Below are 12903 nucleotides of genomic sequence, written 5' to 3'. Positions count from 1 at the left end.
AATTCCAAGACCTCAAACACCTTCAAAGGTGGAAAGAGCTAGCGGGGAGTGAGGAAAGAGGAAGAAGTAAACTTACAAGGAAGAATTATTCTTCTGACATTGGTTCACTCATAAATCATAGCATAGCATAGTAATGGAGATGGACAAGAAGATGAGCATGCTTGTAAGCTTGGCACTTGCTTGGATTTGCATTCCATGCTCAAGTGTTGTTGGTGTAGGCTTCTCCACTTCTCTTAGCCTTGAGAAGGTGTCTGCCCCTTGTTAGAATGAACTTCATTGAGGTTAGAGAGAGAGAGAGAGAGAGAGAGAGAGAGAGAGAGAGAGAGAGAGAGAGAGAGAGACCCATCAACCCCCCTTCTTGGGCATGCTTGAAGGCTATTGGACCTTGCTGTGGGCTAGCCAATGAATGGATCACTTTATTTCAAGCAAGAGGGTTAGCATTGTGACAAGTGTCCTTCATCCCCTCTTTGAGAAGAGAGCTTAATTCTTTAATTAAATTCTCATTGGCTCTCAAGGTAGGCTATCCAATGAAATTTAGGCTTGCTCATGGTGCCCTACTCTCATTAGTCACCCTAGTAGGCTACCCAATAGGATCAAAGATTACCCATGGGATACTCTATTCTTATTGGTTCTCTTTGTGGGCTATCCAACGAGATCAAAGGTTAGTTTGGATATATGACTATGTAACAAGCAAAGACACTATCTTAAAATTTGATATGACTGTGTAAATCATTAGACCTAAAAAGGTTAGAAGATAAACGAAGATTGTCATCAAAATCTAAGTTCAATAAACTATATTGCCTCAAAATTTGAGGCTCAAAATTTGAGTGAATAGAATAAAGGTAATGATCTTAACCCTTTAAAAAAATGTAATTAACAACTGTATGAAATATAACAATGAGTTATTTAAACATGAGAAGAAAATATCCATAAATTTGGAAGTACCATAATTTTTTGCTCTCCAGATATGTTCTTAACATTTAATAACATCAATTTCTGAAGGACTTGTGCAAAGGCCATACATGACAACTTAGCATTACTTAGAAATTGCAAAAAGTGGTCACAAAATCAAGCTTTTAGTAAAAACACTCACAAATATTATCAAATAGAATTCTCTACTAGTCTAAATGAAAAGTAGGTCATATATGATAACTATTAGCCAATGTGTTTGTGCATGTGTGCGGGTGGGTGGAAAGAGAGAAGAGAACATTAGATGAATATAAAGTTAGCATGAACCACTGCTAAATACAATGTTGCCGTGGTTTCTAAAATGTGCAGAAGATTCATGAATGTCATGTTGCATACTCATGGACAAATAATCACAGTGATAAAAAAGGATCATAAAAAACATCCCATAATAAAATCACAAATCATAATCAAAATGATACAGTAAAAGGGTCAATGATATCTTGTCAGCATTGCGACGTAGGCTATGTAAAGTAGCTATTAAAGTATTTGCCTTTTGTGGTACACATTAATACTACCTAATTTTGAAGTCTCACGCAAAGGTTCTATGCCTCTAAGCTATTGGTAAAAGTGTGGTAGGTGCTATTGATAACACCCTTTTCTCAACGTTGCAAATTGCAACCCTTACACACCGTGTTGGGAAACCCCGAGAGAGAGAGAGAGAGAGAGAGAGAGAGAGAGAGAGAGAGAGAGAGAGAGAGAGAGAGAGAGGATGAAGAATGTATGCACCATCATGAATAAACAAGACTTTGACAATGATTGATTGGCTCTATAACAATGATGAACATGATTAAATCAAATATAAACACTTTGACAACAATAATTTCAAGGTCATATTGCAAGGAAATACAAGGGTTCAAGAACCCTAGCTATTCCTTGTTAACATGGGGGTGCGTCAAAAGGCCGAAAAGACCATGCTTACTGTGTAAAGATAGAAAAAAGTGAACAAACATCTCAAACTTTCAAAGGTAGTTGCCTCTAGGTGGCCCAAAATAATCTTGATCTCTTTTCACACCTATATCAATGACACCGATGAGGGGTGATATGCGAATAGTTGGATCCCTTTTTGAAAAAAAAGAATGCTTGAACTTGATACATTTTAGCACCTTTCCATTTGATTGTGGCCAATCTTCAAGAGGTATATGAATTAGTAGCTCCATGGAGACTTGGTGGCCTAGGGATATCCAAGTTCACGAGAAGATTGTTAGTTGCAGGCTAACCCAACAACACATTTTCTAGTCCAATTTTGTTATTATCGTCATTTTTTATATGAAAATCCCATCATGTCCAAAGATATATCATTATTATTATGAGAATGTAAAGTCGATAGTCAAGGCCAAGAACTTCCACTTTGTAATTATTCTTATGTTATCTCTAAACTCTGCTTGCCCACATTTGAGCCCAATTCCCATTTTGAAACGTGTGGCTAAGGTATAAAACCCAATTTTTGTAAGAAAGACCTTAATCTAGAATGAAGTTCATGGATAATAAGTGCACGTATAGTCTCTGAGCATTGGTATTCTCCTCTTTCTTCTTGAGCTCGTAACTCCCTCGCGGATTGTTTGTTTGGAGCGTCGTGTGTTCCATTGCGTTCATAGGTGAAAGCTCTATGCAACATTGTAAGTTTCTCCCGACAAATCTATGGTTTTGTTGTAGCAAATCCTCTTTTTAATTTGATCATAACATAAGTTTTATGCTTCATTCTGGACATGATAAGAAGGATTTTGATAAGTGGTCAAAAAATTGATTTGAGGCCATAGGCATGTGTCTTTAGTCATTGTCTGTCCATCTTATAAGTTTGGTCACGTTTGGACTACATATGCTTGGTGAATCGTTGGAATTTTCTTGTGGATGCCTCAATTAATTTTTGTTGCCTGACATGCAGTTGAGTGTAGCTTTGAGCAAATAAGGATTGAGCATGCTTTTTAAGAGCTTGACAACCTCTTATACCCTCCATGCATGTTAGGAGACTGGGCACCCTCCTATTGTAGTGGTTAGCTGCAATTGGGATAGCTGGCGTAATGGTTAATTATGTGCTGTCTATTTTAATTTTCTAATTGAGTTGATGATGATTTTGTAGAGTGGAATGTGGGGAATTGACAAAGAGGCACATGCAATAACCGTCTTGGCCGTTTATACTCGCACAATATTTTAGATTTTCATTTCAATAAGCCACTATGGCTTTGTAAATAATTTTAGTGAGAGCTTCCCCTTATGGGTCATGCAAGAACTAATGAGCTTTACTCATTTGCAACAATGAAGTGGTTGTAAAAGAGGGCCCTCAAATTTTGGCACCTTAAACTCACAAATAATATATTATATACCAAAACTCCACAAGAATGGGTGACGTGGAGTTTTGAGCTAGATTTAGGCCTTTCTCTTGCAGATTCTCTTCTCTACACTCTTATGCTATGCTTAATTTTTTGTGTACTCTCTAATCAAGTCTCTATCTCTTAAAATTCTCTTACACACTCTTACAATATTGTCTATGGCAATTCCATGCTCTGTGTGTGTGATTGTGCGTGTGTGTGCCATAGCCTAGGTGTGTATGTGTGCTTGGAAATTGGGGAAAGAGGTTGACAGGTTGATGGTGATGTTTGTGAGCATGTGTTGAATTGCTTTAAGCAACCGGTCTCTCCTCTTTTGCTCCAACAATGGTATCAGAGCACACAGGTTTGAGTTAATCGGCATCAGACTTCAATTTCAAGGACATTTCTCAAAAATTGATAAACTCAAAATTGGAATTCATCGAATTTGCAATACAAATATTCCAGGATTCGTGGAAATTCAAAGCTTAATCGGTGGAATTTGCAAAAACAAATTCTCCTTGCTCGTTAATTGGCGGCAAATCGGCAACTAATCGACAACCGGTTTTCAGTTTTGGCTTCATGACGGTCAAGAACGGATATGCGCAGTACTTTGTGAGTGATTAATAAGGATATGAAGAATTTACAGAAGAGCGAAAGAAGAACGCTAGATCTGGCTTACGAAGTTAAAGAAGGAGTTAATTGCCTGAATTAATTGATGACGAAGTGATACGATCAACATGGTACGCGTCTTGAACTCGGGCTTCACCGTCGCAAGTAGGAGTTCAATTTTTTGCATTCGGATTAAATTTCTTGGAAGCCGTGGGAACCTTTGCTTACACACAAAAAGCTACGCAATTGACCTCTGCAAAAACGAGCACACTCAACATCGACAGGGTCACCCTGGCTTGGGGAGCAACTTCACCCTCAGGCACACAGGCCGAGGAGCTTCACAACGGCCATCCTCAACCAAGTCTCCCTGCGCGCCATCTCTGTCGTAACCCGCTTGCTGCCTCACGATTTTTCACCATGCATTCACACCTTTTCATAAAGGTGTGGCCATAAGCCTCAAAAGTTAAAATACTTTAAGAGGGTGGTCATCCCGCCCCTAGCTGGCAATTGAGCATCAAAAGGAAGCTGATAATACTTGTTCCATTGGCCTACCGACAACAACTTGTTCCGTCCAATCGCCACCAATTTCAGCCAATCTAGTTTAACCAATATTGATATTGCACTAGGCGGTGATTAATCGAAAACCATCAAAAGCCGAGCACCATTAAAGACTATCATCTATGGCGGAAGGGAGCTTGGAAGTAAAATCCTATTCAATTTGACAGTGACCAATAATATAAACTGTCGATTTTATTGCCATTATTTTTGGGATATGGGAGAGTGGACGCCGCGAACTCGACCGACTCACAGACCAACCATTTGATAGCTCACTCTTTCGACAATGTCCTAGCGCATCGCCATTCTGGATTGGACGCCAACGCAATCTTAAGCTAAGTACATTTCATTTCTATTATTTATTTTATACTCTCTCACTTATTCTCCATACTACATCTATAAAAATTTCCATATAGCCATTTTAAATTTCAAAACACACACACACACACACACACACACACACACACACACACATATATATATAAAAGAAAAAAAGAGAAAAAAAGAAAGAAAAGAAAAGCAAGCAATCATGACACACCTTCCACAAGCACCCACCATTGCTAAACAGCTTGCCAATATGCAACAATCCCTCACGTATGAACACATGCGAAGGCATAAACTTGAAGATAAATTATTGCATTCTGCACGCATAGAATCTGCATCGTCACCCAAGCAAAAAAAAAGAGCAGAAAAGCCTTCACTTTCAACGATTTTGATGGCACTAAAGATGCTAGCATGGTTCTAGCATGGGTTAGTCAGCTAGATGACTATTTTCATAATGAAGACTTCCCCAAATGTGAAAAGATAAAAGGTGCATCAAATCATTCACTAGCAACGCTGCACTGTGGTGGAATGCCACCAAACAGCACGGAAGAAGATCACGCACCTGGCATGACTTTAAAAAAGTGTTTTTACCTCAACACAGTACAAACCTAAAGCACGACGTCAATGAGATTTAATTCGACAGGGTCGAAATGAAGACACTGATCATTTTTGGAACTGTTTAATTCAATTGCCAGGTATTGAACATGTTAGTCGCACGAAATTGAAGCGTAAGTACATATCAAGCTTGGCACTATAAATTGGTGTTGAGGTAGATATGTTCAAACCGGATTCTCTGTCAAAGGCTATTAATTTGGCTCTCAATGCAAAGAAGAAGAAAGGTGGACAACCCTCTCACACTGATCAAACTGCTAACACTAACTGTAACAAGAGACCTCCTTTCTCTACTAACTTTGACAAAAACAAACATCAAAGCCGTACCTATTTCGAGAGACATAGATTTGACACTTCTACTATAATTTCTCAACCTCATAGCAACAACAACAACAACTCGCAGCAGCAAAACAACCAAAATCTTTCAACCAACCTCTTGCTCAAAACTCTAATGGTAACAAAAAGGTGAAGTGTTTTAAATGTTTTCAATATGGTCACTATGCAGGTAAGTGCCCAAAAGGTCCTGTTAAGAGCAATGGCCAATCCAATGGAGTCAACCAAATTCCAAGCCAAAAACCCTTCGACAACAACCGCCCCAACGGTGCTACTGTTAACCCCATCAAAGATGCTAATCTCGACGACAATGAATTGGAAGCTAATTATGGTGAGGGATATGATCCTGAGTATGATAACGATGACAACCCATCTACAGCTACTCCTATATCTCCTCACACCTTGTTTAAAGTGCAAGGCATTATTAAGGGTGAAAGTGTCACAATTTTGTTAGATGTTGGTAGTAGCCACGATTTCATTTCTACACGCTTGGCACAACAAATATCTCTCTCTGAAACCTCATCACCTCACAAAGTAATTTTTTTTTATAATAATCAACATTTTAACTGTAAAACCCAAGTCACTGTTGAAGTTTGCATTGGTGAATTTACACAAGCACGTACATTTTGATAGCACCATTGCATGGTCTTGATATGATTTTGGGAATTCCATTTTGTCATGAATTTGACCCGTTGATTAATTTTAAAACATATACTATGTCTCTCACTCATAATAATAAAAAATTCTCCATCAAGTCAACACTGGCACATCAAAAATTTCCACTCCTCTCTCACACTCAAGCCAAAAGAGCAATTCAAAAACAAAGGAAAACATATCTAGTGTTGGTAAATCAAATTTCTGCTAAAACTGAAACTTCACACAACTCTACGCACGATGAATTTCTCTCACAATTTAAAGATTCTTTCATGCATGATCTGCCTCCTGGAATTCTACCTTCACGCCCCGAGATCACAAAATAGACATTATACGAGGTAGTGAACCCCCTTGTAGAGCACCTTATCATGTAAATCCAACCGCACAGAGGGAGATACAAACTCAAACCACTGATACTTGATCGAGGCCTAATCAGACCTAGTAGTTCACCATATTAAGCTCCAATACTTCTTGTTAAGAAGAAAAATGGAACCTTTCGTATGTGTCTCGACTGCAGAGCTTTAAACAAGATCACCATTAAGAATAGGTTTCCTATTCCTAAAGTGGTTAATCTGTTAGACAAACTGAAAGGGGAAAATATCTTTAGTAAAATTGACCTTAAATCAAGGCATCATCAAGTCAAAATGTTTGAACATGATGTCTACAAAAACTGCTTTCAGAACACAAACTGGACACTATGAATTTCTTGTCATGCCATTTGGTTTGACAAATGCACTAGCCACATTCACACGCATGATGAATAGAATTTTCATTGACCATCTAGATTTGTGATTGTATTCTTTGATGAAACTTTGGTATTTAGTAAATCTAAAAAAGAGCATAAAGAGCACTTAACACGTGTATTTGATCTGCTTACACAAAATCACTTGTACTTGAATCCTGAAAGGAGTTCATTGTTCCAATCTGAAATTGAATATTTGGGACACATCGTATAGGGTAAGGGAATACATGTAGACCCCAAGAAAATTAAAGCCATTCAATCATGTCCTAGACCCAAAAACTTGCATGGGCTACGTTCTTTCATCGGCCTTTGTAGCTATTACAGGAAATGTGTTCGTAACTTTGCTTACAAGTCACATTATTTGACTCTCCTGTTGAATAAAAACACACCTCATGAATGGATTGATCTACAATAAAGCTCATTTAATGCACTTAAACATGCTTTGACTAATGCACCTGTATTCCAACTGCGTGATTTTGAAAGACCATCCTTTGTCGTAGTCATTGATGCTAGTGGAAAAGGTATCGGTGCAGTCCTTATGCAAGATAACCATCCACTTGCTTTTGAAAGTCGTAAATTCAAACCTTCTGAAACCAAGTTGTGGTACATGCATTGAAAATTTGGAAACACTATGTAATGGGTACCGACTTGATCATTAATACAGATCAACAAATACTTACTTTCTCAACCCTTAATAGATGATAGACATATTAAGTGGGCCGCTTTTATTCAAAGTTTTCAATCCAACATTCAATACTAGTCTTTAAAGAAAACGTTGTAGCTGATGCTTTGAGTAGAAGACCCTCACTTAATAATCTATCAACCATTACGGGAACTTCATTTGACACTATGCCTGATACTTATGCACATGATGATGACTTCAAAACGACATGGTTGCATATGTTTGACAATTTTGTGCACATATTTCTCGAATACACTATTCAAGAAAACTTCCTTCATTTCAAACACAAATTGTGTGTGACTAAACCTTTCCGTACATTAATTATTGAAGAATTGCATAAACCACCCTATGCTGGACATAGAGGATTTGCTGCAACTTTTCAAAATTTATGTCATGATTTCTATTGGCCTACTATGAGAATTGATGTTAGACAGTATGTTTCAACTTGTATAATTTGCCAAAAGATCAAAGCAGCAATATGTAAGAAATTGGGACTTTTACATCCTCTCCCTATTCCTGAAAAACCTTGGGAACATATTTCAATGGATTTTGTCACTGGGCTTCCACTTACTGATCACAAGCATGACATGATTTGGACTATTATTGGCCGTTTTTCTAAACAAGTGTATTTCATTCCTTGTAAGAAAACACTCACAACACACTAGGCTGCACTTTTGTTTCTTGAGACTGTTTTCCCACATCATGGTTTGCCTAAAGTGTTTGAAAATCTTGGCACTACACTTGACTTCACTTCTGCATTCAAGATTGTGTGTGTTAGCATCAAAATAGTTGTGTTTCGTACACCTATGTATTGTAGAGGCTCATCGAGTATACAAGTAAAATTAGATTAGTATTAGAAATAAAAGGTAGTTGAAAAAACCAAACCATCCTTGATGTATAACAAGATGCACATTGGCTCAGTAATTAGCTATTTACCTACGATCTACCTTCCCTCAATTTAAGTAGTTATGCTTGTTAAATGTGTTGGTAAAAGGCATTTTTTATAAATGAGGACAAGAGTTATGGTGTAGGGAAAGGACAATAACAATCCTTTCCTAGCCATCAAGAGTTGGGAGGAGAGGAGACCATTTGATGCGAAAATCTGCAGGAGGTGCAGTGCACACCAACGAGAAATTGCAAGAGTCAAGGGTCGGGAGTAGTCATTTGGTGCAATCTAATGGTCAAACCGAAGTCACCAATCACACTATCATTGATTTGTTAAAGGCTTATGTTTCTTCTCAACCTAAGAAATGGGATAATTACCTGCATATTCTACAATTTGCATATAGCAACACCACTCACACTGCCACGGGTAAATCTCCATTTCAAGTTGTATATGGTCACTCTCTTCCTACTCCTGCTTCACGTCTTTCTGATGTTGTGCCTACCGCTAATGATTTCACAACTTACTTTCATGATGTTTATGCAAGTGTGAATTCTATAATTAAACACTCACAAGAGCTTTACACTAAACATGCTAACAAGCACCGCAAGGCACACCAGTTTAAGAAAAGTGATTATGTTTTACTTCGCATTGAAAAACAAAGGATCAAAAGTGTTGATACAAATGTCTTCGTTAAGCTTGCTCCTCGTTTTTATGGACCTTTTAAAATTTCAGTTGTTTCTTTCTGTTTAGACCTACCTGCAGATTGGCACATTCACAATGCATTTCACATTAGTCTTTTAAGACCATTCAGAGGACCCCTACCTACACATCACATTTATGAAGACCTACCTTCACTTGTAGACCAAGAAGAGCAACTCATCCCTGCAAAAATAGTTGACCACGAGAGACCACCACTACACGCGCTGGTATTGTTTACAACCGTTACCTTTTGACTTTCAAGGGCCACTCTAGAGAGGATGCCAAATGGATGCCTGAAAAGTTTTTCGCAACTTCCCATACCTTCTCCATAGTTTCCATCACTCATGGTCCTATTGATTTCTCTATTGAGCAACTGAATATAGTTGCTATCCCTGGTGGGAGGGATGTTACGAGACTAGGCCTCCTCTTGTTGTAATGGTTAGCTGCAATTGGGATAGGTGGCGTAATGGTTAATTATGTGTTGTCTATTTTATTTTTCTAATTGAGTTGATGATGATGATTTTGTAGAGTGGAATGCAGAGAGTTGACGGAGTTGACGAAGAGGCACATGTAATAACCCTCTCGACCGGTTTATACTTGTACAGTAGTTTAGATTTTCATTTTAATAACCCATTATGGCTTTGTAAATAATTTTGGTGAGAACTTCCCCTTATGGGTCATGCAAGAACTAATGAGCTTCACTCATTTACAAAAGTGAAGTGGTGTAAAGAGGGGCCTCAAATTTTGGCACCTTAAACTCACAAATAATATATCAAATACGAAAACTCCACAAGAATGGGTGTCGTGGTGTTTGGGGTTAGATTTAAGCCTTTCTCTTGCAGATTCTCTTCTCTACACTCTTATGCTATGCTTAATTTGCTGTGTATTCTCTAATCAAGTCTCTATCTCTTACAATTCTCTTACACACTCTTAAAATCTTGTCTATGTCCATTCCATGCTTTATGTGTGTGTGTGCCAGCCATAGCCTAGGTGTGTGTGTGTGTGTGATTGGAATTGGGGAAAGAGGTTGACATGTTGATGGTGATGTTTGTGAGCATGTGTTGAATTGTTTTAAGCAACCGGTGTCCCTCCTTTCGCTCCAACAATGCACTAGTCAAGTCGACTCCATCCCATGGTATGACATTTATGTACGTGGTTCTCACTATTCCTACAATAAGATAGCGAGGCTTGGCAACCACCAAACTTATATTTTGGCACTATTGCCATGGATGAAGCGACTTTAACTAGGGAAAATGTGATTACTTAGGTATTATTGTCCAAAACTTCCCCTATGTTCACATAGAGTCAAAAACCATCTTTTAGAAACCGCAAGGTTGAGGTGTGTTGACTTTAGCTGCGTAGAGGTGTCTTGGGAGTAGTCATGCTCATCGAGGACCTTTTAAGCTGAGATTATGTTTTTTCTGAGTTGTTGACACTTTAGGTCATGTCAGAGTCTAAGAGTTGACACTCATTTCATAAGTAAGAAAAGAAAAGAAAAAAGTGTTTGTGAAGACTTTCCACTATGTTTTGCTGATTGGACTAAGAGTAGGGCAAGTAGATACCAAGGTGAATTACTAACCTATCTTACACTCTGAATTGTCAATCGTGAAGTGCTTTACAAAATTTCACAGTTTTTAGGTTCCGAACACATAAGGGCAGCTTCAAAGATCACAAAATAACATTTATGGTCAAAATTAGTCTTGGAAAAGCTATGAAAACTCATCTGTAAGTCAAAACAAACTTTTGAGAAAAATTTCAAGGTTTGGAACAAAAGTGACTATTATTACTTCAATGATTTATGCACGTAAATCTGATTTTTTTTTTGCTAATAGTATTTGTAATAGGCTGTATAAGACCTGAATGGGATCAAAATTTCAAAAAAGTGCATTTTCAGGCTTGTAGATAATAAGCATTTTCTTTAACACTAGAATGGTAACCTAACAGGACATAAAAGTGTCCTTTCAGGGTTTTGGGAAAAAATTCCAAAACCATAGTAGATCCACTCATTTTGAAAAATCCTTTCATGAGCTTATAGTTCAATAACTACTACATATGGAAAAAATAATAAACTTGTAATTTTTCTCATCCCTTGGTCACTACAAGCCTCCAAAGTTGATGGACCAGTGCATTTTGCCCAAAACATCAATTTCTTACGGTTGATTGCATATAAATAAGAGCGGAGATTTTTGTAGGACATGAGATAAAATGCCCCGTTAACTTCAATGGGTTGGTGACCAAAACATATGGACTAAATTTCTTTTGGGCAAAAAAAAAAGGTACAAAAAAGTTGCATTTTTTCCATTCTGCGGACCTATCATCAAAGTTTCTATAGTCACGCTCAATACAGATACTATATACATGTTTTCTTAGTTCCCTTTGGGCCTCTGGATTCAAAAGGAGCCATGGAGCATGTCAAAAGGATAATGGATCTCTTACAATTGGAACCTTGGGGGCAATGATAAAGTGCTAAATACAGCAAACATGAAAAAATTGGGTTTAGCATTATGACCTCTAGAAACCCATAGAAATTACTCAATATCTAGCCAAGTTTGTAGTCTATGATTAGATATGGTCACTACCTACAAAATACACACAATTGGCCTAAGAAACTAGCAATATTGAGAAAGTTATACTTGCTACTCTAAAATGTATCGTATTCTTCAGCAATCAAAAAACTCAACCATCATCATATACTATGCTATATAGCATATTAGGTCCCCCAAAACTCAAGGAAGATTAGCTTTATGTTATACATTACACTTACACAATCAAATTGAATTTGGATATCAAGAAAGCCACCAAAAAAATCATAAAAGTGCTAATTTTGGCCAAAAAACAAGATTATGCAATTCTTGTAAACTGGTCATAACTTTCAATTTTAACACTTAGCTCTCCCTACAAGCATCAAAACATGTTGAGAACTATGAAGGCTTAACCTCTAGCCATCTAAACCTCACAAACATGAAGTTTAGAGTGGTATAGTTGCCAAAAATTGAAAAAAAAAAAAAACACGACCCGTTTTTTCACACAGTTTAGGTTCAAAAATGTTGTGCAAGAGTAAGGTTAATGGTGAGATCGATACTCAAAAAAAAATGCTAAGTTTTTTTCAAATCATAAGGCAACTTTGTGGATGTATAGCACCTAGAAATTCATTTTCATACTCTTCAAATAATTCAAGCAAAATGGTCACTTAACAGGACACAAAAGTGTCCAAGGACATAAAAGTGTCCTGTTACCATTCTAGTGTTAAGGTTTGAAATTGAACTTTTAGATCAAGTATATTTTGTTTAGGTGAAGTGTAAACACTTTTGTGAAGGCTCTAAAAGTTTTGATTTCATTGTGTGTGAAATTCAAGGCAAAACAAATTCCACCTTTGACCAACAAAGGTAATTGAAAATAAGTATACTCAAAACTTAACAAAATCAGATGAGACCTCTTGATAGGTCTTAAAATACCTTTTAATTGTGGCAGTTGAAAAAGTTGCAAATCTAAGCACCTTGATATTAAGCGCGCTTATTATCTTAGCACCTGG

The sequence above is a fragment of the Adiantum capillus-veneris genome, chromosome 3 (genome assembly GCF_014529385.1).
Source record: "Adiantum capillus-veneris isolate H3 chromosome 3, ASM1452938v2, whole genome shotgun sequence".
NCBI classification, from domain to species: domain Eukaryota; kingdom Viridiplantae; phylum Streptophyta; class Polypodiopsida; order Polypodiales; family Pteridaceae; genus Adiantum; species Adiantum capillus-veneris.
The sequence above is the reverse complement of the archived record's forward strand: the minus strand, read 5'-3'. Positions refer to the sequence as shown.